At 41.7% G+C, this 25,241-nt stretch overlaps 2 pseudogenes; both read left to right on the top strand.

Annotated features, from left to right (window-relative positions):
* The first annotated feature begins 12,581 nt into the window (after positions 1 to 12,581).
* LOC150009784 (uncharacterized) lies at positions 12,582 to 15,348 on the top strand (annotated as a pseudogene).
* Positions 15,349 to 20,894: 5,546 nt separating this feature from the next.
* LOC150009783 (protein FAM118B pseudogene) lies at positions 20,895 to 25,180 on the top strand (annotated as a pseudogene).
* Positions 25,181 to 25,241: the final 61 nt, after the last annotated feature.

The following is a 25,241-nucleotide window of genomic DNA, read 5'->3' as shown; positions in this document are numbered from 1 at the left end:
TTTCCACACTGGTTGACTGTTTGTTCCTTAGATTTCTGGATTTTATTTCCTCACCACTTGTCTCATATGTGTTTTTGTTCTTTTCAGTATGAGTGGCTTTCAATCCTTCCTGGTCTTGTTCCAAATCTTTTGTTAATTCTGTAAGCTACCTAATAACTATAGCTCTGAATTGAGCCTCTGAAAGATTTCTTATTTGTTCGTCTGTCAGATTTTTCATCTGCTGCCTGGTGAGCTGTGTCACCGAGATTTCTATAGTTGTCTGCCTCATTTTGACAGATTTGTGTTTTGCTTTGCTTTCTGGGTAGGCTCTAGGGGGCGGAGCCCTGTGTACTCATCACTACCCGGTGACCGGCGGTGATCCGCAACCTTTTTCACCACGCTGTGGTGCTTTGAGCGGGGGCGGGGGTCCAAGATGGATTCCTGCCGTTATTCTCTGCTGGGAGACTGGGATTGCCCTCCCGCCCTCTGGGTCTCACCATCTGAGGCAATGGGTGGTGGGGGGCTGCCTTTCCCAGCATTGGGGTTGCGAGCTGCTGGGCTCAACTACAGCTGGGATTGCTCCCCCTGCTGTTGTCCCCACTGCTAATGCAAAGAACACCGCCTCATTTAGTCCCTCCTACCCATCCGATGAGCACCGCTGGTTTATAACTTCATAAATTGGGCTTCCGTGTAGTTTTATTTTCTGGAATTTCTAGTTATCTTTTGTTTTGAGGTAGTTGTATTCCTTTCTAGTTGTAGAGGGAGACTGAGTGTGTCAGTCTAAGCCTCCATCCTGGCCAGAAGTCAATCGACAATGAGGTGTTAAAGTCCCCTACTATGACTATTTTGCTATTTATATTCTTCCTGAAGTCTCCCAAGATTTTTCTTACATATTTGGGTGCTCATATGTTGGGTGCTTGTATGTTTACCAGGGTTATATCTTCCTGATGGAATGTTCCCTTAAGTATTATGAAATGTTCTTCTTTGTCTCTTTTTATGGCCTTTGCTGTGAAATCTGTTTTGTCTGATATAAGAATTGCTACCCTAGTTTTCTTTTTTTTTTAAGTTCATTTGTTTGTGTTGTAGCCCACAGGGAGAAAGTGGAGATTTTAAAGCAGGATCACTTTATCAAGTAACAAAAATGGATTCTGAACAATTTAGAAAAAAATCAATTAACATTGAAACAAAGGTCAAATAATCGTAACTTGAATCGTACTGCCCCAATGATCTAGACAACAAGAAGTAATAGAAAACTCTTCAAGCTACTTTTATTTATTTATTTATTTCTCTGAAGAATACCCTTCAGACTCATTTTAGGGAGGGGCAATCTGATTGGTCTAGCCTGGATCAGATAACCAGCAGCTGGAGAGTGGAACCTCTTGATTGACAGTCCCACCACTGTCTCCGGAGCCTGATTGGACGTTTCCCCAAGTAAAAATGGAAGTTGTCACCTGAAGAGGGGGCATTGTTTAAAACACAAGAGGGGAAGTTGGCAGCAAACTTCTAGTAACAGAAAGAAGACCTGAGAATCAGGTCAGAAAAGAGTGCTTTTGTTAATTTTTCACTTGCCAATTTGCTGTCCTTTGTGCAATGCAGCTGTGCTCAACTAAGCTGTGCTTACTTTGGGCTGATGTCTAATTTTAGTTTGTGATTTTAGAAATGAATACAAAATTTTTTCAATGGCTAAATAAAATTAATGGCAGGTAACTAGATCCATATCTGTCCATATAGAAACAGAGTGTGTTTTATAAAGAAATTTATTTACAATTTTTTTGAGTAGATAATACTTGAATAATATAGTCCTGTGATTCAGAAACCAAAATGATATAAAAATGTATACATGTGAAAGTCTCATGTCCCCTCCCAAGCCTACAAGGAAGCACTTATTAGTTTCTCGTGTGCTTTTCTGGTAATTAAAAAAAAATTCTGTTACAGATACAGATGATTATGCTTAGAAAAGACTTGTCCTGGGTTCCTTTCTGGAAAGTGTTGTGGACCCTAAAGAGGCTCAGGGAAGCTGGGGTTTATTTTATCATCCCAGCTGCAGCTCCAGGAGTCTCCCCCCAACCTAGGTCTTTGTGGGGATCTGGGTCCCCCATAGTCTTCAGGGCTGCACTTCATTTTATTGGGCAGGTCAAATGAAACTGGCAGCCTGGCAATGAACCCCTACTACAGGGGAATGTTCCAGTTTATTGGGGCTGAAGTATCCAGGGGTCAGCTCAGTTTCCAGATTCCTCCAGGTTCTCTGGGGCAGGTATCAGTGAACTATAGCCCACAGGGCTAATCTGTTGGCCATTTGTTTTGTAAATTTGTTTGGCCATTTTATTGGAACATAGCCACAGACATTTGTTTATACAAGTTGTCTGTGGCTTCTTTTGCTTTACAGCAGAAGAATTGAATAACAGAGATGGGATGATTTTCAAAGCTTAACATTTTTTTAAATCTGGCCCTTTACAGGAGACCATCACTTCAGAGAAAACCAGCTCAATCAAGAAGTCTGGAGTCATTCTGTCCACTCCCTTTCCTAATTTTATCTCCACCCACATTCAATTAAGCATTGATGCCTGTTGGCTTTTCCTTCCACATCTCTCCGTCTGCAACAACATCATTGCTTCATCTCTCACCTGGACCACTGAATTCCCTCCTGCCTAAGCCTTCCTCTTCTTCCTGCTTTTACTCCAAAGCAGTCTCCATCAGTTCTTCACAGAGTAGCCAAAGTGATCTTTGCAAAGTGAAGATCTAATTTGGTCACCCTCCTGCTGGAAGTCCGTCAATAGCTTCCTCCTATTGTTCTTAGAATAGTGACCAAAATCCATAGTCTGGCCCCTGCCTACCTCTCTGGAGCTCTCTGGGGCTGTGATACCCACCCCTTTCTGCACTCTGGCCACATAGCTAGTGCCATGCTCCCTCCAAAACAGGGCTTTTGCACTTACTGCTTCCTCTGCCCAAATGTTTCCCATTCTTTCGCTATTCCAGCAAACTCCTTATCCTTCAGGTGTCACCTTGACCATCACTTCCCCAGAGAAATCTCTCTCAATCTTACTAGGTAAATCCCTTCATTACAGGCTCCTGCAGTTGGATGTCTCCACACACAGCATCTTATCTTGTCAAAGCTACTATTCTACATCTATTTGTGTTAAAAAAATTTTTGTCTGTTTTCTCACAAGAGCAGAAACTCATATATAAATTTGTTGATCATGGTACACAGAAGACCCTCAAATATATTTATCAAATAGATAAAAAATGAATCATATTTCATTCTAGCCACCTTTGGGTGATGGACAAGATTCACATTGCAACTTGTTGAGATTTTAGGTGCAGAGTTCTCAACTTCATCCCTGGAGAGTCATCCCACATTTAACAGAGCAAGTTGGCAGAGCCAGCTGAGGCTGGTGTTGATTGAATTCCACTTTAAGACAGCAGCTGCTGACTTCCTTCCAGTTGGTGTCTCTAGCCCCAGACAGGGTATACAGAGCATGCTTTTCCTCGCATGCATCCCAGAGTCCCAGAGGTCAGTCATAATGAGAGGGCTGCTTGTCACATTTGCTCCCAGCCTCCATGCCTGGTCTTCACAGAGCTCAACTAATAAAGATGTTAATGAGGAAAGACAGGTGTCTGTACCCCATCTTCTCTTCCCCCATTGATTAAGTATTCTTTGGGATTCTAACACGGGATTTTATTTGTTTTTCTGAACTTAAGTTGCCTGTGATGGTTTTTTTAAAACCACAAAAGGGAATTGGGTCCTTTCATCCACTGATAAGGTGCCAGGTGACAGAGAGATCAGCATCCTGACACATAAATCTACAACTAATCCTTGGGAATCAATATTTTTCATTAAGAACCTGTGGGAGTTGGGCCATTATGTGGAAAATCTGTTTAGGCTGACACCTTGATGAAGTTATTCAGTTCAGGGGCTTAAGTCATTGAAAGGTAATAAAGAGCACAGAGCAATCTTGGGGCTGGTTAGGGGAGAAAATTATGGGAGTATTGAGCTTTCAGTTTAGTGAAAAATGACCTCCTGATTTATTGGGGAGTGATGGGGTGCTGGCCTCTTGGGCAGGCTGGCCAGACGCCATCAACATAGTAGCATCTCACTCTCCGTGTATCTCCCCTATCTGCAGTCATTGCTGTTTATAAGCTGTCTGGCAGTCAAAAAGCAGTGGAGAAATATTTAGGAGTTCTGCCTGCATGACTCACTCTCCTGCTCATGTGTCTTTGGGTTTTCCATACATATACTGGGGTGCCTCATCATTTGTAGCTTGCATTTGACCTTGCTCAGTTACGTGAACCTTCTCCTTGGCTCCAGGTCCTTCCCTTTCCCATTCTACTCTCACCTCCGCACTCCATCTTGTTTTCTATTCATTGGCTGCTCATGACCTTTGGCCCATCATGGACCTCATACCAACTGGACCATCTATAGTTTTGCCCAAGTGGAGAGGGATGAAGATGAGACATATTTGTCAGGAGACACAAAGGCAGAGATGTTTCTGGTAGAACAGTTTTAACTCTTCCTACTCTTAATGCCAATTTTCTAGGAAAAGGAGGACTTGAGGTCTTAGAAACTGGCCATGAAGATGTGGAAGAGACATTTAAAAGTCCCTAACCAGGGACACTTAAAAGTTTGGCCTAGGGGTTGGCCCTGCAGAGGTTGGAGGGCTTACATGTAGAGTGTCAGCAGTCCACACCGTGGTGTGATTTTCTCTGCCTGCCTCCACCTCCCTTGGCTTGGGAAGAAGAAGACACAGTAGCAGGAAGGTTTTTTTTATATCCAGCCCTGTGTTACTCTGCCACATGTTATAGTTAGTTATTCACTTGTCTCTTTACTTGACTAGTCTTTTGGAAACATTAGAATCCATGTCTTATTGAGCCTTGTATCCTCAGAGCCAGGCACAGAGCCTTGTCCCTGGGAAGGTGTGTGTTTAATGGATATCAGTGTTTGATGAACATTTCCTTTCAGCTCTAAACCCTGCTGGCCTTATCTTTGTCCAGTGTATTTCAAACTTTTAAAACCTGGGTGCCCATTTCATGAGTCATCCTCTGTGACCCCCCGCCCCCCCAATCCTCACTTAAAAAGGTTTAGTTTTTTAAAACCATCAACATTAATAAAGTTTATTTAGCCATTTAAAATTAGTCAGGCATTTAATAAAACAATAAATCATAACCTGAAATAACAGTAATATAAAAAAACAGCATTTATCTACTGGTTTAACCAGTTGGATGAGGTTTTTGTCACGCTATTGCAGTGTTCTTTTAACCAAGTTTCATTAGGGATTTGTGGTCCACTGGAAGTAGCTGTGGGTTTCCTTTCCTTCCACCAGGTGGCAGCATGGAGTAGTGGTTAAACCCAGGGATTTTGGCATTAGATTTTCTGGACTCAAATCCTGGCCCTGCCACTTACTAGCTGTATGACCTGGAGCAACTTACTTAACTTCAGTTTCCCTATCTATAAAGTGGGAGTGAATAATACATACACATCTTACGTGGTTGCTATAAGGTCTTGTACTAAGAACTTAGACGGTAATTGGCACTTGATAAGCCTGGGTGATGGAACAATCACCCAGATGTCTGATGCTCTGCCCATCCAGTGACTTCTCCATTGAAACCCCCAGCCCCTCTGTTGGGAGGGAGGAGTTGCGCTCCCTGTGATTTCCAAAGGCAGCCACATTTTTGAGCAGCCCTGCCTGCTGCTCACTGGTTCTGTATGAACTGATTAGCGTCGCAGGGATGGGATGGAGGTGCTGTTCTAGAAACACTCACTTTGATTCCTCCCCGGTCCTGCTAGGAAACTAATTGGGAGTTGATTCTGATGAATGAACGTGCTGCGGCCCCCTGAGGCGCTGACCTCTCCGGCAGATGTCTGGAGCAGGAGAAAGGCTCTGTGGCGGCTTCGGAGGGGTCCATCAATAATAGATGGGCTGCAGCCCCGGCAGAGGGAAGCATTGCTGCTGCAGGTATGAATTATGGATGCCGTTTAAGGCGGATCTATCTCAAAGGTTCTGCTCAGTTTATGTGCTACTAAAAGCTGGCAATTTGCTTGTGTTCCAGCTATAATTTGCGTTGTATTAAGAGACCCTTCTTTCCCTAACGGATGTGCGGTGTACACAGGCGCAGTCTGGCTGGAGGACAAGGCCTGCCCGGCCAGATGCACCGTAGCCAGGCTAGGTGTGGTGGTCCCTAGGCCATTGTAGGGCCTCAGACCCTCAGTGCAGAGGTACACGAAGCCCCAGCTCATTCCCAAGGCCCTGGGAAGGAGCTGCACTAAAACACAAGCCCTTTTGTGAGCAGCCCATTGAATGCTCTGGATGTTTGAGCAGCCAGAAGCACAAAAGAAAGTGTGTGGGCTGAAAGTCTGGACAGAAGGGCACAGTTTTGAAAGAGAAGCAGTAGGTGTGATGGTTAAGAGCCCAGATACTAGAGCCAAACTGCCTGGGTCTGAATTCTGGCTTTGCCATTTCCAAGCTGTGTGGTCTTTTCTGAATTACCCAGCCTTTCTGTGCCTCAGTTTCCTCATCCTTAAAATGTCAGTGATGGTATTGGCCAATTACATGCTGAAACCAGAGCAAGCTCATAAAAGCCAAGAGTTGAATTATTAGGAAATTTGTGAGCTGGTTGTTAAAAATGGCCATTAAAAGTTAAATTTTATAAACTTGTTAAGTTGTAATAAAACCAAAGGTAATAGGCAACCAAAATTCATTAATGTCTAATTATTTATCTCTGGAGGCTATTTATGTCTATTGTTTCTGCATGGTGGCAGTGATACAGCACTGTGCCATCAGGCATCTCTTCCCAACTCTGCATTCATGGCATCACATTGAAATGGGCCATGGTGAAAGTATTTAAACCAGTGACATTGCAAATGCTACAAATCAGCACTTTCTCCCTGAGAGCTGGTTGATAAACCTTTAAGAGCACATTATTGATACTGACCTAATAAAGTTGTTTGGAAGATTAAATAGTTAATATGTTCATAAATTGCTTAGAACAGGGCCCAACACGTAGTAAACACCATATAAAAATTTGTCATTAGTTTTCACGGATCTTACACATTTTTCTAGCACAGATCAAATGGCCACTGTGTTTGAGTGGAGCCCTGAGGACCCATGGCCTTCCTTCCTTCCCAGATCCCCATGATCCAAGAGCCTAAGGAAAGACCTACTGACTCTCCCCCAAGAGCAAAAACATACTCAAATTTTGGAGAAAAATTGGGCTTAGGTTTGCATATTCTCCTTAGTTTTTCAAAGTACTTTCCTTCAGCATGGGCAAAGATTCTAGTAGGCTGACTCAGGTGAGGAGTGGAATTCTTGTTCTGTTACCTACTAATTTGAACAAGTTATTTCACCTCTTCAACCCTTTATTGGTTCAGTGGTAAGAAGAGGGTAGTAACAACTTCCTCATGTGTTTAGGTTGCAAAGGTGTGAGAATAAAAGAACTAGTAGAATCTCTGGAATCTGTTTGCCTAGATTCAAATCCTGCCTGTAGGGCTTACTGGACCTGAGACCTTGGGAAAAACTCTTAATTTCTATAAGCCTGCTTTTCTCATCTGTAAAACTAGGGTAGTAGTTCTATTTTTTAGTTGTTGTGAGATGAAATGCAATAATATGCTTAAGGGGTTTAGCACATTATCTGTATATAATAGGTGCTTAATAAATATTAACAGTGCCCATAGCTACTACTTGGAAATGATGCCTCTCACCACCCCTAATAAGACTGGTGGGTTTAGACCAAACTGGATGACTGGCTGGAGAAAACTCCCCTTTCTTCTCCTTTCTTGCAATTATCTTCTCCTGTATCTGCCCTTAGATGATGACTTACCATACTGAGGAATAGAGTGTAGCAAAAACAGTTGGCCCCTGATCAAAACCCCACCGCCACCCCAAACCTCCTGGAGCTTGTGTGAAAATTGAATGAGATAACACAGGTGTAACAGACACTTCATTAGGAATTCAATATGGCAGAATAGTCTGGTGAAGAATGAATTGTGTCCTGTTTTCTGGGCTGGAAGTTAATCAGAAAAGGATTGATGTTCTTGTTCTTCTCTTGCCCAGAAGGCTAAGTCCATCTTTGTGACTTTAAAACTTGAGTTTGTACTTGCTTTAAGCAGAAGAGTTAACAAACTTTTCCTTAGGCCTTTGGATCTCATGAGTCTGGGAAGGAAGGAAGGGTGTGAATCCTCAGAGAGCTTTGCTCAAAAGCAATGCCTGGGAGGTTGTCTCTGAAGAGCAGGCCTTCTGAGGAGGGGCCTAGGGAGTCATAGGGAGGATACCCTGAGACCAAGCTCTGGGGTGGGGGGCAGTGGTACCCCTTCCCCAGAAGAGCAGATGGAACCACTGGCTGCTCAGGGAGAGGTCAACCAGTGATGGAACTCAGAGCCTTCAGGACCCCAGAAAGAAAAAGAGGTCTTGAAAAATGATGGTGGAGAGGGCCTAATTAATGACTGCTAACTCAACTTCATGATAACCCTGTTTTATTGGGGAAGGGATGAAGTGGAGCTTGAACTAAATTATATTTGGCTTAAACAAATAAACATATTACTTTCACCTTTCAACTTGAGAAAAATTGATATGTGTGACTTGTGTAAGGTGTGTGGCTCATAATAGCTACCCAATAAATGGTTGTTCCCTCTGCTCTTCTGTTTAGACTTTATCACATTTAATCTGAGCCCCAGAGAAATTTAGAGGTTGAGATTTAGGGCTCTAAGGCCAGGTAAACCTGAGCTTAAATCCTTGATTCACCACTTACTGAACAATGTCAACCTTGGGTAGATTATTTAATCTCCACACACCTCAGTTACATGAGCTATAGAATGGGCCTCAAACATAAGTACAACTAAGTAAATGGTGGCTATTATTATTGTATGCTCTGTGAGTCAAGTAGGACAAAGTAAATTCCATTAAACAAAGGAAGAAACAGAGGCACAGAGAAGCCAAATGTCTCCTCTGAGGTCAGGAAGGGCTCAGCAATCCAACACTCAGGTCTTCTGCTATCTAAGCCAGGAGGGAACACTTTGTTCCCAGGACCTCTCGTAGACAAGATTCCACCAACCTGAGTGTTTCATGTTCCCAAGAGCTTTACAAAGCTATAAATATAATCTGAGAAATATGTTGAATCAGGGCTTTTGTCTAAGCAGACAACTTTGATTGGCCTTGGCTTCTGTTCTTGATTGCTCTGCTTCATAGATCCATTGTCTTAGTTCACTCTGTGGTTTCTACTAGAATCTCCCAGAACCACTTTAAGTTTTAAGAGGAGAGGAGGGTGTGATGTCAATCTCTGGCATAACACAAACCATGGAAAGTCCCAGTGTAATTTGGCCAGCATCGCCAATGAATGTGATGGGGCTGTTGTTTTTTAAATTTAAGTGGTATGTATTTTTATTTAGCTATTTTTAGAGTCAGTTTTCTGATTATAAAGGCCTTATGTGACAATTCTGAAAAATTTAGAAGTAAAAGATTTCATATATATTTCTTGGAGATAAGCAGTTTAGTTAAAAACCCAGTTCCCTAAGTCCCATTGGATTTTGAAAACAACACTTTATAAAATTTATAGCTTTTCCAATTAATTAATTAGTAAATCAATTAACCAAAAAATATTTATTGAGTGCTTTTTGTGTGTGCTAAGGCTAGGGCTGAGAATCTGGGTGAGATAAGAAAATGAAAAGCTTTAAATTAATAAAGGTCATACAGTCTCAGAGGGAGACCGATCTAATGACAATTTAATTAGTGATCAAGGTTTTGTTCCTTAGGGATGGCAGGAGTTGGGACAGACAATAAATGTAGTGTGAACCAAGAGATAAATGATCCCCAAAGTGACAAGAAAGGCTTGCTGGAAAAATCCAGTGGGGAAATGTCCTGTTTCTTAGCCCCCAAGTGAAGGAATGATGATTCCGTTACTCCATCCATCCACCCATCCATCCATCCATCCACCCACCCATCCATCCATCCATCCATCTATTCATCCAGTTAAAAATTTTCATTATACTTAGTCTTTTTGAGGAATAATTGAAACACAATAAATTGCACATATTTAAAGTGTGCACTTTAATAAGTTTTGACCTATGTATACACTGGTGAAAGCATCACCACAGTTGAGATAATGAACATGTTCTTCATCCTCAGAAATTTCCTGTGCCCCATGTAGGTCTTCCTGCCCACATTCATGGACAACCACTGATCTGCCTTCTGTCAATATACATTAGTTTGCATTTCCTACAATTTTATAGAAATAAAATAATACAGTATGCATTTATTTTTGGTCTGGTTTCTTTCACTCTGCATAGTTACTTTAAAGTTTACTTGTGTTGTAGTTTGTATCAATATTTCATTCCTTTGTGCTGCTGAGCATTGCCTATTGCATGGACACAACTCAGTTTCATTTACCTGTTGATGAATATTTGGGTTGTTTTCATTTTGAGAGCTATAAAAATAAAGCTTCTGTGAACATTTATGTACATATTTTTGTGTAGATATAACTTTTATGTATTCTTGGGTAAATCCCTCAGAGTAGAATGGCTAGTTCATAGGGTGTATTCATTTTTAACTTTTTAAGGAACTAACAAATTGTTCTCCAAAGTGATTGTACAATTTTACATTTCTAGAAGCAGTATATGAGAGCTCTGTTTTCTCCACATCCTTACCAATACTCTATATGACCAGTCTTTTAGGTTTTAACCATTCATATACATCAGTAAGAGAGTGAATGTAGAAGAAATAAAAAACAGAAGAAAAATGGCTGGTGAGATGCCCAGGTCTCTGAATCTCTCAGTCTGTCTCAAGCTCTTCATTTCTGGATGTTTTAGAAAAAACTTTATCTTTGTCCTACTCTGACCCTCATTCCCATGACTCTGACCCATCCTTCAAATCTGGTGGGATCTCCCTACTTTGCTCAGAGATGCTGTCTGTTTTCCACAATAGATTATTTTCACGTTTACCACTCCTCAAACCAGAATGCTCCCAACAATTCATTTGTTCTACTCCCATCCTGTTGTTCAGTGGCTGGGTATTGCAGGGACAACTAGCCTATGTGTGTTGGTTAGGTTCATTATCAGTTGATCTCAGCTTGACTCTTAATGCCTCCTGGTTATCTTTTTATTTTTTTTAAGCTATGAGAAGTTGTCTATTTAAATGCACATAGCTATTTCTGCTTTTTCCTCCTACTTCCTGCCCTTTCTCAGCAAATAGTCTCCTCATCTATTTTATTCATAAAACTATGCTGTAAGCCCCTGAGATGAATTATATGAATTATTACAATAAATCCTATGTAGTTGTTACTAGTATCACCCTATTTTCCATATAAGACAAAAGTGAAGCTCAGAGAGCTGGAATTTGACTCCATGTTATCTGATCCTCAGGTTTAAGCTCTTACTCACTTTAATGAAAAAATACTTTAGATTCTTTAGTGCACCTACTTCTTACCTCTGCTTAATCAATAGATGTCAAGAAGCTTCCAAGCAACCCCAACATGTCACTGAGCTGGTTTCCCCAATGACCTGGAGGTCCTGTTGCTGGCTGTTCCTCCCATTTAACCCAGTTTGGCATCCCAGACTGCTGGCTCTCTCATCCTCTTTGGAACTCTTTCCTGGCTTTGTGGCTCAGCACACTAGGGCTCTGCAGCAACTACTTAAGCTTCTTGCTGATTCCTGTCCTCTCTCCGGCCCTTAAATGTCAGCATTTTCTAACGTTCCATCTTGACTGTCCTTGCAAGGCCACACATTCTCCCTGGATGACCTCATTTACTCTTGTAGCTCCAATTGTCATCTCTCCACGAATGATTTCTCTATTAATGTTTTAGTTGACTTACCTTTTATTTGATGCTTCTGGTCTGTATTTCCCACCACTTTGAGTTTTCTGTGGATATTTCAAAATCAGCTTAACTAAACTCAACCTTATCTTTCCTGCAATACCCGCTTCACTACATACCCTATCAGTATAACCATCCAACCAATATGGAATATAGTTACCAAATTCTGTTGGTTTATTCAAGATATCACTAACAATTTTTTCTCTGGCCAGACCTCTGTCCAAGCTCAGTTTCTTATTACCTCTTGATTGGATTATTGTAATAATTTTTTAAAAAGTCTCTCTGCCTTCAGTATCTCCCTTGTTACCCTTACCCACAAAACTAGATCCATTTATGATATTTTCTGGCTTGGATTATTTTCACTGTATAGTTAATAGATACCATATTTATTGGACTAACATTCCATAATCTCATATTGCCCAAAGTTTACTTAATTATTATTAGAAATAATACATACTTGGTAATTAGAACATTTCTTATGAAATTTCTCCTTTAATTGTTTGATGTAATGGGTTATAGTGATAGATAATTGATGTTAAGCTATCCTTGTGTTCTTAATGTAGGTGTATGAGTATTATTATTTTATGAACTCATGGACTTAATTTTCTACCAATTTATTTTAAATTATGTATCTGTATTATAAGTGAGTTTGTGCATTGCTTTCATTTTTATGCTTTGAAAAATAAGACTTAAATAATAAGGTGATTCTGATTTCATAAAAGTGCATGTTCAAGATGTGTGCCTGGGATATGTGATGGGACAGTGAGGCGAGCTGTCTGGCTTTTAGCCCTTCATCCTTGGCTAAGGAAATGACCAACCAGTATAGTATTCTTTTCAAATAAGAGCAAGCCCATGATTATGCAATTTGGTCAGTGGCATGGGAAACAAACAAGAAAGAAAACTCTGAGACAGAGGTTATGAGGTCTGTGGACAACCTGGCAAAGGTCTGGAAATGGTGTGAGAGGCTTGTCCTGCAGTGGAATCTGGATGGACATCATCAGCTAGGTGTGTTGTCTGTGGACATTAGTCACACCCTGCCCATTGCTGTATCCAGTTCTCTTGACATTCATATTTGTCTCTGGGACTTGGAAAATGGTGAACAGATCAAGTCTATAGATGCAGGATCTGTGGATACCTGTACTTTGGCCTTTTCTCCTGATTCCCAGTATCTGGCACCAGGAACTCCTGTGGGGAAAGTAAACATTTTTAGTATGAAAAGTGGAAAAAAAGAATATTCTTTGAACACAAAAGGAAAATTCATTCTTACTATTGCATATAGTCCTGATGGGAAGTATTTGGCTAATGGAGCCATAGAGAGAATCATCAATATATATGTTTTTTTGGAATGAAAATTTTTAAAAAATATGTTTTATTGATTATGCTGTTACAGTTGTCCCAATTTCTTTTCCCTCTGCTCCCCTCCACCCAGTGACACCCACTCCCTCCAGCTGTCCCACTCCCTTAGTCCATGCCCATTGGTTGTGCATATAGTTCTTCTCAACATCTTCTTGTCTACTCCATTCCCTCTTACTATGCTTCTTAATTCCTGCATTATCTCCCTCCCTTTCCCCCTTCCCCCTCTCTTCTGACCTCCCCCCATAATGTTCCCCATACCTATAAATCTTTTTCCACTTTCATTGCCTACTTAGTTTGCCTTTATATTGATTTTCTAGCTTCTGTTGTTGGTTGTTGTGATACAGTTTTCATTTTAATATTCATAGTTTTGATTCCCCTTCTTTTAAACAAGTCTCGTTAACATCTCATATAACAGTGGTTTGGATGTGATGAACTCCTTCAGTTTTACTTTGTCCTGGAAGCACTTTCTCTGCCCTTCTATTCTGAATGACAGCTTTGCTGGATAGAGAAATCATGGCTGTAGATTTTTTATTTTCATTACTTTGAAAATTTCTTGCCAGTCCCTTCTTGCCTGCAGAGTCTCCTTTGAGAAATCAGCTGATAGTTTAATTGGGACCCTTTGTACATAATTCTCTTCTTCTCTCTTGCTGCTTTTAAGATTCTCTCTTTAATTTTTGACATTTTGATTATAATGTGTCTTGGTGTGGTTCTCCCTGGGTCCAGTTTATTTGGAACTCTCTGTGCTTCCTGAACCTGTAAGTCTACCTCCTTCCCCAAGTTAGGGAAGTTCTGCTTCATTATTTTTCACATAATTTTTCAATTTCTAGTTCTTCTTCTTCACCTTCTGGCAACCTATAATTCAGATGTTCGCTTTCTTATAGTTGTCCCAGTAGTTTCTGAGCCTCTCCTCATTTTCCTCACTTTTTGTTTCCTCTTTCTGCACTGGTTGACTGTTTGTTCCTTCCCTATGTTCCGATTTGTTGATTTGATCCCTATTTTTCTTGTCCTCACCACTTGTTTTGTATATGTTTTCATTCATTTCAGTGAGACTAGCCTTCATTTCTTCCCCATCTTGATTAAGTCCTGCTGTTATTTCTGTAAGCTGTCTTATAACTATAGCTTTGAACTGAGCCTCAGATAGGTTATCTATCTGTTTGTCTGTTAATTCATGTATTTGCTTTCTGGTCGGCTGTGTGATTGGGATCTCTACCATTATCCCTGCCATCCTGGCAGATTTTTGCTTCTTGGGTCGGGCTGTCACACCTCCTACACTATAGGGGGTGGAGCCCTGTGTACTCATCACTACCAGGCAACCCTTCTTACCACACTGTGGCACTTTGTGTAGGGGTGGTGGTCCAACATGGATTCCTGCTGTTCTCTCTCTGCTGAGAGACTGGGAGCCTCCTCTTCTGACCCCACACCCTCTGGGCCTCACAGTTCGAGGCAATGGGGGTCTGCCTTCCCCAGTGTTGGAATCACGAGCTGACAGGTTTGGTCTGTAGCTGGGGGTGCTCCCAGGCACTTCTCGTCTCCCCTTAAATATGGGTGTCTGTGCTTACCGCCCTCCTGCCACTGTCCCTGCTGCTGCCACCACCAGTACAGCTTGACCTCTCTACCTTGACTTCACCCCTTTTACCCGTCTGGATGAGCACCACTTGTTTATAACTTCATATGTTGGACTTCCATGCAGCTTTATTTTCTGGAACTTCTGGTTATTTCTAATTTTGTGGTAGTTTTAGTCCTTCTTAGTTGTGGAGGGAGACAGAACATGTCAGTCTAGGCCCCCATCTTGGCTGGAAGTCTCATCATCAATATTTTTGATATTGCAACAGGTAAACTACTGCATACACTGGAAGGTCACACCATGCCCATTTGCTTCTTGACCTTCTCCCTGGATTCTCAGCTCCTCATCACTGCCTCAGATAATGGCTGTATCATGATCTATGCTGTACAACATGACAACTTAGCTGACAAGCTGAATTGCCACGTGTTCTGGGTGCTGAACATGGCATTTTCTCTTAACAACACTCACCTTGTTTCCAGTTTGTCTGACAAAAGTGTAAAAGTCTGGGATGTGGGGATGAGGACTGGTGTTCACACCTTCTTTGATCACCAGGATCAGGACGGTGGAATAAAATACAATGGAAATTGCTCAAAAAATTTGTCTGAGCAAATTTCAGAGATGATCAGGAAATTCACATCTATGATTATCCATTTTAAACATCAAAGTCTTCCATGCTAATGCTGCAGAGAGAATGTACAGATTGAACATAACATTTCTTATCTTTGTAGCTTGTTTCAAAGAAATACAGCATTTATTATAGCAGAAAAAAATTTTTAGATATAATATAAACATTTTCATTGTTTTTATTGGAAATGCTGTTCATAATGTGTTCCTAGTGCAAACACCAGATTCTTGAATATGCTCCTTTTCCACGTGCTATTTTACTGGTACACAGTGAGTGGAGTTAGCATCATTATGGGAAATTGAGTGTCTGCCTCCCATGAAGATCCATGTACCTACTGAACTGTCCAGCTTAGAAATACAGGCTCACCTTGGGGTTCCAGGGCATTGAGTTGTGCAGAAGGTGTGATGAGGAAGGTGATGTATTTCAGAGTGGGGTCCTGAAAAAAAATGTTGGACTGGCTGGGGATGTCCTGCAGTCCTTCCTATCTGGGCATCCTTCTATTTGATGTACAAATAATGGTCCCCGCCACACTCTCTGTTTTATCCTAATTTCAGAGGAGTCGCTAGCTTGCTGAAGGACATTGCTGCCTTAACAATGTGTAGGCTCTCACCTATACCTACTGTTGACTGCTGCTCCACCTGTTGTTCCCAAGCACCTGTGCCTGAGACTGGTCTGTGTGTGAACAGAAGCTCTAAGTAGCTGACACTTGAGCTTACTCTTTTTATTGATTGTAACTTCACATAGACATAAATCAGGCCCTGTGTCTTTGCTTCTCTCTCCTGCCTCCTTGACTTGATCACCCCCTAGTGACCACACAGGCCTTGCCAGCTCCTCAGCCTGGAATGGTCCTCCATCAGACTGTGTTCGGGGAGCTTCTCAGGGATGAGGCTCCCCGACTCCCTGCCACCCTTTCCCATTACTCATATTCTTCATAGCAGTTGTCATTGCCTGCTGTTTGCATCTATCTCCCAAATGAAGCTCCATGAGTGGATACTTCTTCCATTATATTAACAAGGTGGCACTTCACACTGTTTGAGACCCAGAAAATAAAACACCAAAGCTCTTTGTCTCTCTCTCTCGCTCTCTCTCAAAAAAAAAAAAAAAAAAAAAAAAAAAAGGAGTGCATGTTCATGACAGAAATGGGCAAGGTTCCCTGTTCTTCCTGGTGGGGCCCACCAGCTACTTGGGCTTCTGCCCTGCATCTCCAGCCCAGAAACAGGGCTTCTCATACAGGATGTCACACTATCCCACCTAATCCCTATCAGTTTCTGGGACCCTAAACTGTACACATTTGATCAGCTCTCCAGGGTCCATGGACTTTTCCTTAAACAACTACCATGTAAATCACATAACCTCTTTCAAGTACCAGATAACTACAAATAAAAGATTCTGCCACACCATACACTTCTGGTCATAAGAAACATTAATCTCTTGAACATATATTCAGTAGAAAGTAAAAACAAAAAAGAATTCATAGCTATAGATCTATGTTAGCCTTTTCTATGTATGGTTTTAATAACCCTTGTTCAAACACCAATAATGAAAGCACAAACCCTTCCCAGGGCAGAGAGACCCTTCTCTTTCATTTCAAAATCCAATTTCTTTTTATTTATTTATTTATTTATTGTTTTTCTATTACAGCTGTCCCACTTTTTCCCTGTTGCTCCTCCACCTCATTCCACCCACCCCTTCTCTTACAATAAATCCCCACCCCGTTGTCCATGTCCATGGGTCATTTATACTAGTTCCTTGACTAGACCCTTTCCCTTCACTCCCCTCTTTTCCTCCCTACCCCCACCACTCTGGTCACTGTCAGTCTTCTCCTTGTTTACATGCCTCTGGTTCTATTTTGCTCATTTGTTTCTGTTGTTCCTTAGTTTCTTGTATTAGGTGATATCATATGGTATTTGTCTTTTGCTGCCTGGCTTATTATACTAAGCATAATACTCTCAAGTTCCATTCATTTTGCAAATGGTAGGAGCTCCTTCCTTCTTTCTGCTGCATAGTATTTTATTGTGTAAATGTAACCTTAAATGTAAATGAATTAAATGCTCCAATAAAAAGACACAGGGTAGCTAAATGGATATGAAAACATGACCCACATATATGCTGTCTACAAGACACCCACCTCAGAACAAAAGATCTACACAGACTGAAAGTGAAGGGATGGAAAAAGTATTCTAAGCAAATGGACATGAAAAAATGAAAGCTGGAGTAGCAATACTTACATCAGACAAAATAGATTTCACAGCAAAGGCCATAAAGAGACAAAGAAGGACATTTCATAATACTTAAGGGAGCAATTCATCAAGAAGATATAACCCTGGTAAACAGCAACGCACTCATTGTAGGGGACTTTAATACCCCATAGTTAACAATGGACAGATCTTCAAAGCAAAGAAACATCAAAGATATTGAAGCATTGAACAATATTCTAGATCCAATTTCTTTCTGGTGGAATTTTTCTTTACCAAATAAAGATAACAGCGTTTTTTCTTTTAAATATTTTGGACTTAGAAAACTGTGAAGTAGAGCAGCTGCTGGCAGCTAGAATACAGAAACCATTTCTTCCTTCATTCAGTCTTTCATTTATTCACTTAAAACAGCAACAACAACAAAAATCATTATGGAGAGCCCACTGTGTCCCATGTACTTAGCACAGGGTTCACTACTGGTGCTCAATATAATACTTGGCAGGGAATAAATTAAGTCATGTTTTCTACCTTTTGGGTGCTCACAGTCCTGTGGGTTTGCCCATCAACAACTGAGTGGCCCTGGACACTTCACCTGTGCCTCAGTTTTCCTTTATGTGAAGTAATAACAGTACTGGTCATAGACTTGTGAGAATTTTTTAAAAATATGCTTTGATTATGCAGTTACAGTTGTCCCAATTTCTTTTCCCTTTGTTCTCCTCCACCTAGTGACATCCCTCCCTCCAGTTGTATGCCCCCCCTTAGTCCATGCCCATTGGTTGTGCATAAAGTTCTTCTCAACAATTCCTATCTACTCCACTCCCTCCTACTATGCTTCCTAATACCTGTACCATCGCCCTGCCTTCCCCCTTCCCTCTCCCTGCTGACCTCCCCCCATAATGTTTCCATACCTATAATTCTTTTCACACTCTCATTGCCTACTTAGTTTGCCTTTGTTTCAGTTCTCTAGCTTCTGTTGTTGGTTGTTGTGATACAGCTTTCATTTTAATGTTCATAGTTTTGATCCTTTCTCCTAAATAAGTCCCTTTAACATCTCGTATAACAGTGGTTTGGATGTGATGAACTCCTTCAGTTTTACTTTGTCCTGGAAGCACTTTCTCTGCCCTTCTATTCTGAATGACAGCTTTGCTGGATAGAGAAATCATGGCTGTAGATTTTTTATTTTCATTACTTTGAAAATTTCTTGCCAGTCCCTTCTTGCCTGCAGAGTCTCCTTTGAGAAATCAGCTGATAGTTTAATTGGGACCCTTTGTACATAATTCTCTTCTTCTCTCTTGCTGCTTTTAAGATTCTCTCTTTATCCATAATTTTTGACATTTTGATTATACTGTGTCTTGGTGTGGTTCTTCCTGGGTCCAGTTTATTTGGAACTCTCTGTGCTTCCTGAACCTGTAAGTCTACCTCCTTCCCCAAGTTAGGGAAGTTCTGCGTCATTATTTTTTCACATAATTTTTCAATTTCTAGTTCTTCTTCTTCACCTTCTGGCAACTCTATGATTCAAATGTTGGCCCGCTTATAGCTGTCCAATACGTTTCTGAGCCTCTTCTCATTTTCCTCACTTCTAGTTTCCTCTTTCTGCACTGGTTAACTGTTTGTTCCTCCCCATGTTCCAATTTGTTGATTTGATCTCTGGTTTTCTTGCCCTCGCCACTAGTTTCGTATGTGTTTTTGTTCATTTCAGCAGGACTAGCCTTCCCTGTCTTGCTTAAGATCTGCTGTTAGGTCTGTAAGGGCTTTTTATAAGCAAAGTTCTGAACCGTGTCTCAGAAAGATTTTCTATCTGCTGCTTCATTAGATTAGAAATATGCTGTCTGCTCAGCTGTGTTACTGGGATCTCTATCATGATCTGTGCCATTCTGAACAGTTTTGTGTTTACCTTTGCTTCCTGGTCAGGGCTGTCACACCTCTTACGCCATTGGGGGCGGAGGGAGCCCTGTGCATTCGTCACAACCGGGCATTTTCTGCGAGGATGGGGGTCCAAGATGAATTCCTGCTGTTCACTCGCAGCTGAGAGACCGGGAGCCTCCTCCTTCATCCCCACCCCCACCGGGCCTCACAGTTCAAGGCAATGGGGGTCTGTCTTCCCTGGCTTTGGAATAGCAAGCTGATGGGTCTGGTTTGCAGCCAGGGGTGCTCCCCAGGTGCTTCTCGCCTCCCCTTAAATATGGGTGTCTGTGCTTACCATTGTCCTGCCGCTATCACTGCTGCTGCCGCGGACACTACAGCTTGACCTCTCCTCCCGGCTTTGCCCCTCCTACCTGCCTGATGAGCACTACTTCTTTACAACTTCATATGTTGGACTTCCATTTATTTTCTGGAACTTCTGGTTATTTCTGGTTTTGCGGTAGCTGTATTCCTTCTTAGTTGTGGAGGGAGACGAGGCGTGTCAGTCTAGGACTCCATCTTGGCTGGAAGCCTCCTGTGTCTGTTTGCTTCCGTGTCCCAGGGAGACCTGTCGTTCCTACTATGTTGTAAGGGGCAGAGCCTTAGGGATTCGTCAGTAATGGGCGACCTGTTTCACCACCTTGTGGCACTGTATAGGGGAGGGAAGGAACAATGCTGATTACCCAGCCCTTGCCCCTTTTCCAGGCACTTCTCCCACTTCCGCACTGGACTGGCGCCCCTCTAGCTGCTGCCCTGGCCATCGTTCCCAGAGTGGTGGGTCTGCAGATGTTCTAGGTCTGTGGGGGCCCTTTAAACAAGCAGACTCTGCTGAGACTGGCAGTTTCTGCCTCTGTCTCAACCCCCACTGGTTTTCACAGTCAAAAGCAATGAGGCTTGATTTTCCCCGGAGCTGGGACAGTGAGCTTCTCTGGTGAGGAGCTGGGAACACTCCCCAGGTGTACCTTCTGACTTTTTAAAACTTGTAACTGCACTTTCTGCTGGCCTGGTGCTGTGTCCTCTCCACCTGGGTTCCATCCCTCCTACCTGTCTGGATGAGTATTTCTTCTTTATATCCTTTTTTGCTGGACCTCCATGCACTTTGATTTTCTGGAACTTTTTGTTGTTTCTAGTTTTGAGGTAGTTGTATTCCTTCTTAGTTGTGGAAGGAGACACAGCATGTCTGTCTATGCCTCCATCTTGGCGAGAAGTCTGAGTTGTGAGAATTAATAAAATAATACATGTAAAGCTCTTAGAAAGCATCTAATACATAGTAAGTACAGTGCTTAATAAATCTTAACAGTGATAATGATAGTTGTGATGATGACGATGATGACAAATGCATGCTCTTCTGTGGAAACTTTCAGAAAGGAACAACTGAGTTGATATTGAATCAGTTCTGAAAGGATTCATTAACAAATAAGTGATGTCAGAGGAGCAACACTGAACTGAGTGGTCAGGGGAAGGCTGCTTTGAGGAAGGGATGTTTGAGCTGATACCTGAATGGCAAGAAGAAAGGACCCTAGAGAAGATCTTGGGGAAGGGCTCCCAAGCCGAAGGAGACAGGAGGTGCAGCGGCCTGAGGAGAAATCAAGTCTGGTTTGCTTGAGAAACAGTGGGGAAGCCAGTGTGACTGCAATAGACTGAGCAAGAGGAAACAAGGGAGGAGAGGTGATCAGATCATACAAGCTTCTGTAAGTCATGACAAAGAGTTTGGATTTTATTTGCAGGTGTTGCAGGGTCTTCAGGAGGGGTGTAACATGATCTGATTTTAAACCGGTCACACTATAGAATATAGTATGGAGATTGCTTAAGAAATAAAAATAGGACTATCAGTCACATGAGACTTCCGGCAGAGACTTCCAGCTGAGACTTCCAGCTAAGACTTGTGACTTCTGCCTAGACAGACACACTGCATCTCCCCCCTCAACTAAGAAGGAATACTACCTCAAAACTAGAAATAACAAGAAGTTCCAGAAAATCAAACAGGATGGAAGTCCAGCAAACAAGGATATAAAGAAGAAATACTCATCGAGACAGGTAGGAGGAGTGGAGCTGGTGTGAAGAGGATGTGGTGTGTTGGTGGCAGCAGTGGCAGAAGCGGCAGCAGCAAGCACAGTTACACATTTTAAAAAGTCAGGAGGGGCACCTGGGGAGTGTTTCCAGCTCCTCACCAGCCCCCACAACTCATGGTCCCAGCACCGGGGATAATCAAGTCTCATTGCTTCTAACTGCAAACCAGTGGGGGTTGGGGCAGAGGCAGAAACTGCCAGTCTCTCAGCAGAGTCTGCTTGTTTAAGGGTCCCCATGGTCTTACAACATCCAAGACCCACCCACCCTGGGAACGATGGCCAGGGCAACAGCTAGAGGGACACCAGTCCCATATGAAAGTTGGAGAAGTGCCTGGAAAAGGGGAGAGTGCCAAGCAAGCAACGTTGTTCCCTCTAAGACCCCTCCCCCACATACAGTGCCACAACGTAGTGAAACGGGTTTCCCTGTATTGATGAAACCCTAAGGCTTCACCCTTTACAACATAACAGGAGTGACAGCTCTACCTAAGACACAGAGGCAAACAAATACAGGAGCTGGTCAAGATGAGGAGACAGGGAAGTATGGCCCAAAAGAGGGAACAGATCAAGGTTCCAGTGGGAGAACTAAGTGATGAGGAGATAGCCAACCTAACAGATGAGACAGACAAACTAACAGATGCAGAATTCAAAACACTGGTGATAAAGATGCTCACAGGCTTGACAGATATGCTTGAGTATGACAAATGCATAAGAGAAGAAGTGAAATGAAGGAAAATCCACACAAAAGCAATGGTGAAGGGAAGGAAATTGGGGTTCAAATAAATGATTTTGAACATAAGGAAAAAAAAACAGTCAAGCAATACAGAATGAGGGAACTATAATTGAAAAAAATGAGATTCTTGGGAACCTCTAGGACAACTTTAAATGTGCCAATGTTCAAGTCATGGGGGTGCCAGAAAGAGAAGAGGAAGAGCAAGAAATTAAAAACTTTTGTGAAAAGATAATGGAGGAAAACTTCCCAAGTTATTTGAAGGAAATAGACATACAAGTCCAGGAATCACAGAGTCCCAGGTGAGCTAGACCCAGAGGGGACCACACCAAGACACATTATGATTAAAATGCCAAAGCTGAAAGATAAAGAGAGAATCCTAAAAGGAGCAAGAGAGAAGCAGAGAGTTGCCTACAAAGGGTTGTAGGTGATATCGTATGGTATTTTGCTTTCTTTGCCTGGCTTATTTCACTAAGCATAATTCTCTCTAGTTCCATCCATGTTGTCGCAAATGGCAGGAGTTCCTTCTTTCTTTCTGCTACATAGTATTCCATTGTGTAGACGTACCACCGTTTTTTGATCCACTCATCTACAGATGGGCACTTAGGCTGTTTCCAGCACTTAGCTATTGTAAACAGGGCTGCTATGAACATATGGGTGCATAAGTTCTCTTGAATTAGGGTTTTAGGGTTTTTTGGGTATAATCCTAGCAGTGGAATCACTGGCTCAAATGGCAGTTCCATTTTTAGTTTTTTGAGGTAATTCCATACTGTTTTCCATAGTGGCCGCACCAGTCTGCATTCCCACCAACAGTGCAGTAGGGTTCCTGTTTCTCCACATCCTCGCCAGCATTTGTTGTTTGTTGATTTGTTGATGATGGCCATTCTGACAGGTGTAAAGTGGTATCTTATTGTGGTTTTTACTTGCATCTCTCTGATGGCCAATGATGTTGAGCATTTTTTCATGTGCCTATGGACCTTCTGTATGTCCTCTTTGGAGAAGTGTTTGTTCAGGTCCTTTGCCCATTTTTTAATTGGGTTGTTTGTTTTCTTGATGTTGAGTTGTATAAGCTCTTTATATATTTTGGAGATCAGTCCCCTGTCTGTGATATCATTGACAAATATGTTTTCCCATATGGTTGGTTTCCTTTTCATCTTGCTGATGTTTTCTTTTGCTGAGCAGAAACTCTTTAGTTTGATGTAGTCCCATTTGTTTATTTTTTCCTTTATTTCTCTTGCCTTAGGAGATGTAGCCGTGAAGAGATTGTTACGTGTGATATCTGAAATTTTCCTGCCTATGTTTTCCTCTAGGACTTTTATGGTATCACGGCTTACATTTAAGTCTTTAATCCATCTTGAATTTATTCTCGTGTGTGGTGTAAGTTGGTGGTCTAGTTTCATTTTTTTTTGCACGTCCCTGTCCAGTTCTCCCAGCACCATTTGTTAAAGAGGCTCTTCTCATTCCATTTTATGTTCCTTCCTCCTTTATCAAAGATTAGTTGACCATAGAGGCCTGGGTTTATTTCTGGACTCTCTATTCTGTTCCACTGATCTATATGTCTGTTCTTATGCCAGTACCAGACTCTTTTGATCACAGTGGCTTTGTAGTATTGTTTGATGTCTGGTATTGTGATTCCTCCTGCTGTGTTCTTCTGTCTCAAGATTGCTTTTGCTATTCGGGGTCTTTTTTGTTTCCATATGAATTTTTGGAGGATTTGTTCTAGGTCAGTGAAATATGTCATTGGTATTTTAATAGGGATTGCATTGAATTTATAAATTGGTTTGGGTAGTATGGCCATTTTGATGATGTTGATTCTTCCCATCCAAGAACATGGTATTTGCTTCCATTTATTTGTATCTTCCTTAATTTCTTTCTTCAATGTTGCATAATTTTCAGTGTACAGGCCTTTTATCTCTTTGGTTAAGTTTATTCCTAGGTACTTTATTTTTCTTGTTGCTATAGTAAATGGTATTTTCTTTTTTGCCTCTGTCTCTGATATTTTATTGTTGGTGTACAGAAATGCCTTAGATTTCTGTATATTTATTTTGTACCCTGCTATTTTGCCAAATTCACTTATTATATCAAGTAGTCTTTTAGTGGATTTTATAGGGTTTTCTAGGTATACTATCATGTCTTCTGCAAATAGTGATAGTTTTACTTCTTCTTTCCCAATTTGGATGCCTTTTATTTCTTTGTCTTGTCTGATTGCTGTGGCTAGGACTTCCAACACTTGATGCTGCACTTCTAATTCATGTGGACCATGACCATTTTCACAGATGTCTCTGTGACGACAAGAATCCTGTTTATGTTGTTCTTGACCATTTTCAGAAACTCTCTACTCATGTTAGTGCTGTTGAAGCCCTAAGATCCAAGGTCTTTATATATGCAGAATTCCATGGCTTTGTGTCAAAGATGGAAGACTCTGGAAAAGAGTTACTTCAATAAGTTCTCCACCTGATGGAGAATGAAGCCCTGGTATTGACTGAAATCTCTGCAGTCTCCTGGAATTGTATGCAGCAAATCAGGGAAAACAACTTGAATCCTTTGACTTTACTGATGAAGAAATGTCCTAAAGCGGTCTCAAGTGAAGTGGAAGCTGAATGTGTTTTGTATTATGTCTACACCAACCGTAGCAGCATGTCCTTTCATCCAATTGGGTATCAGAATGTGCTCAGGAACACTCAAGTTATGAGACAGATTCAGAGACTTTGAAAACAAGTCATTTCTTTTCCTGGGCTGTGCCAGACTAGGGATGACACAACTTTCCAAGCCCTTTTTCTGGAGGCCATCTACCATAAATCCGACTTAACAACATTTCGTGCTGACTAAAAGCAAGATGCAGATAAGTTCAAGAAACTTTGCAAAAGCATGCTGGACAAAAGGATTTACCTTGTCCCTTATGGAAATGAATATGCTGATCTTCCAGAATACTTCAAGCGACTGATCTGTGAGATGTCCAGGACGTGTTGATGAGACTGTCATGCATGAGAGCATTACAGAAGTCACCACCATTAGATCAAGCTGTAAGGCC

Source organism: Furipterus horrens, unplaced genomic scaffold, assembly GCF_987537825.1.
Source record: "Furipterus horrens unplaced genomic scaffold, mFurHor1.1.pri manual_scaffold_5, whole genome shotgun sequence".
Taxonomy (NCBI): domain Eukaryota; kingdom Metazoa; phylum Chordata; class Mammalia; order Chiroptera; family Furipteridae; genus Furipterus; species Furipterus horrens.
This window is presented reverse-complemented; position numbering and strand designations above follow the sequence as displayed.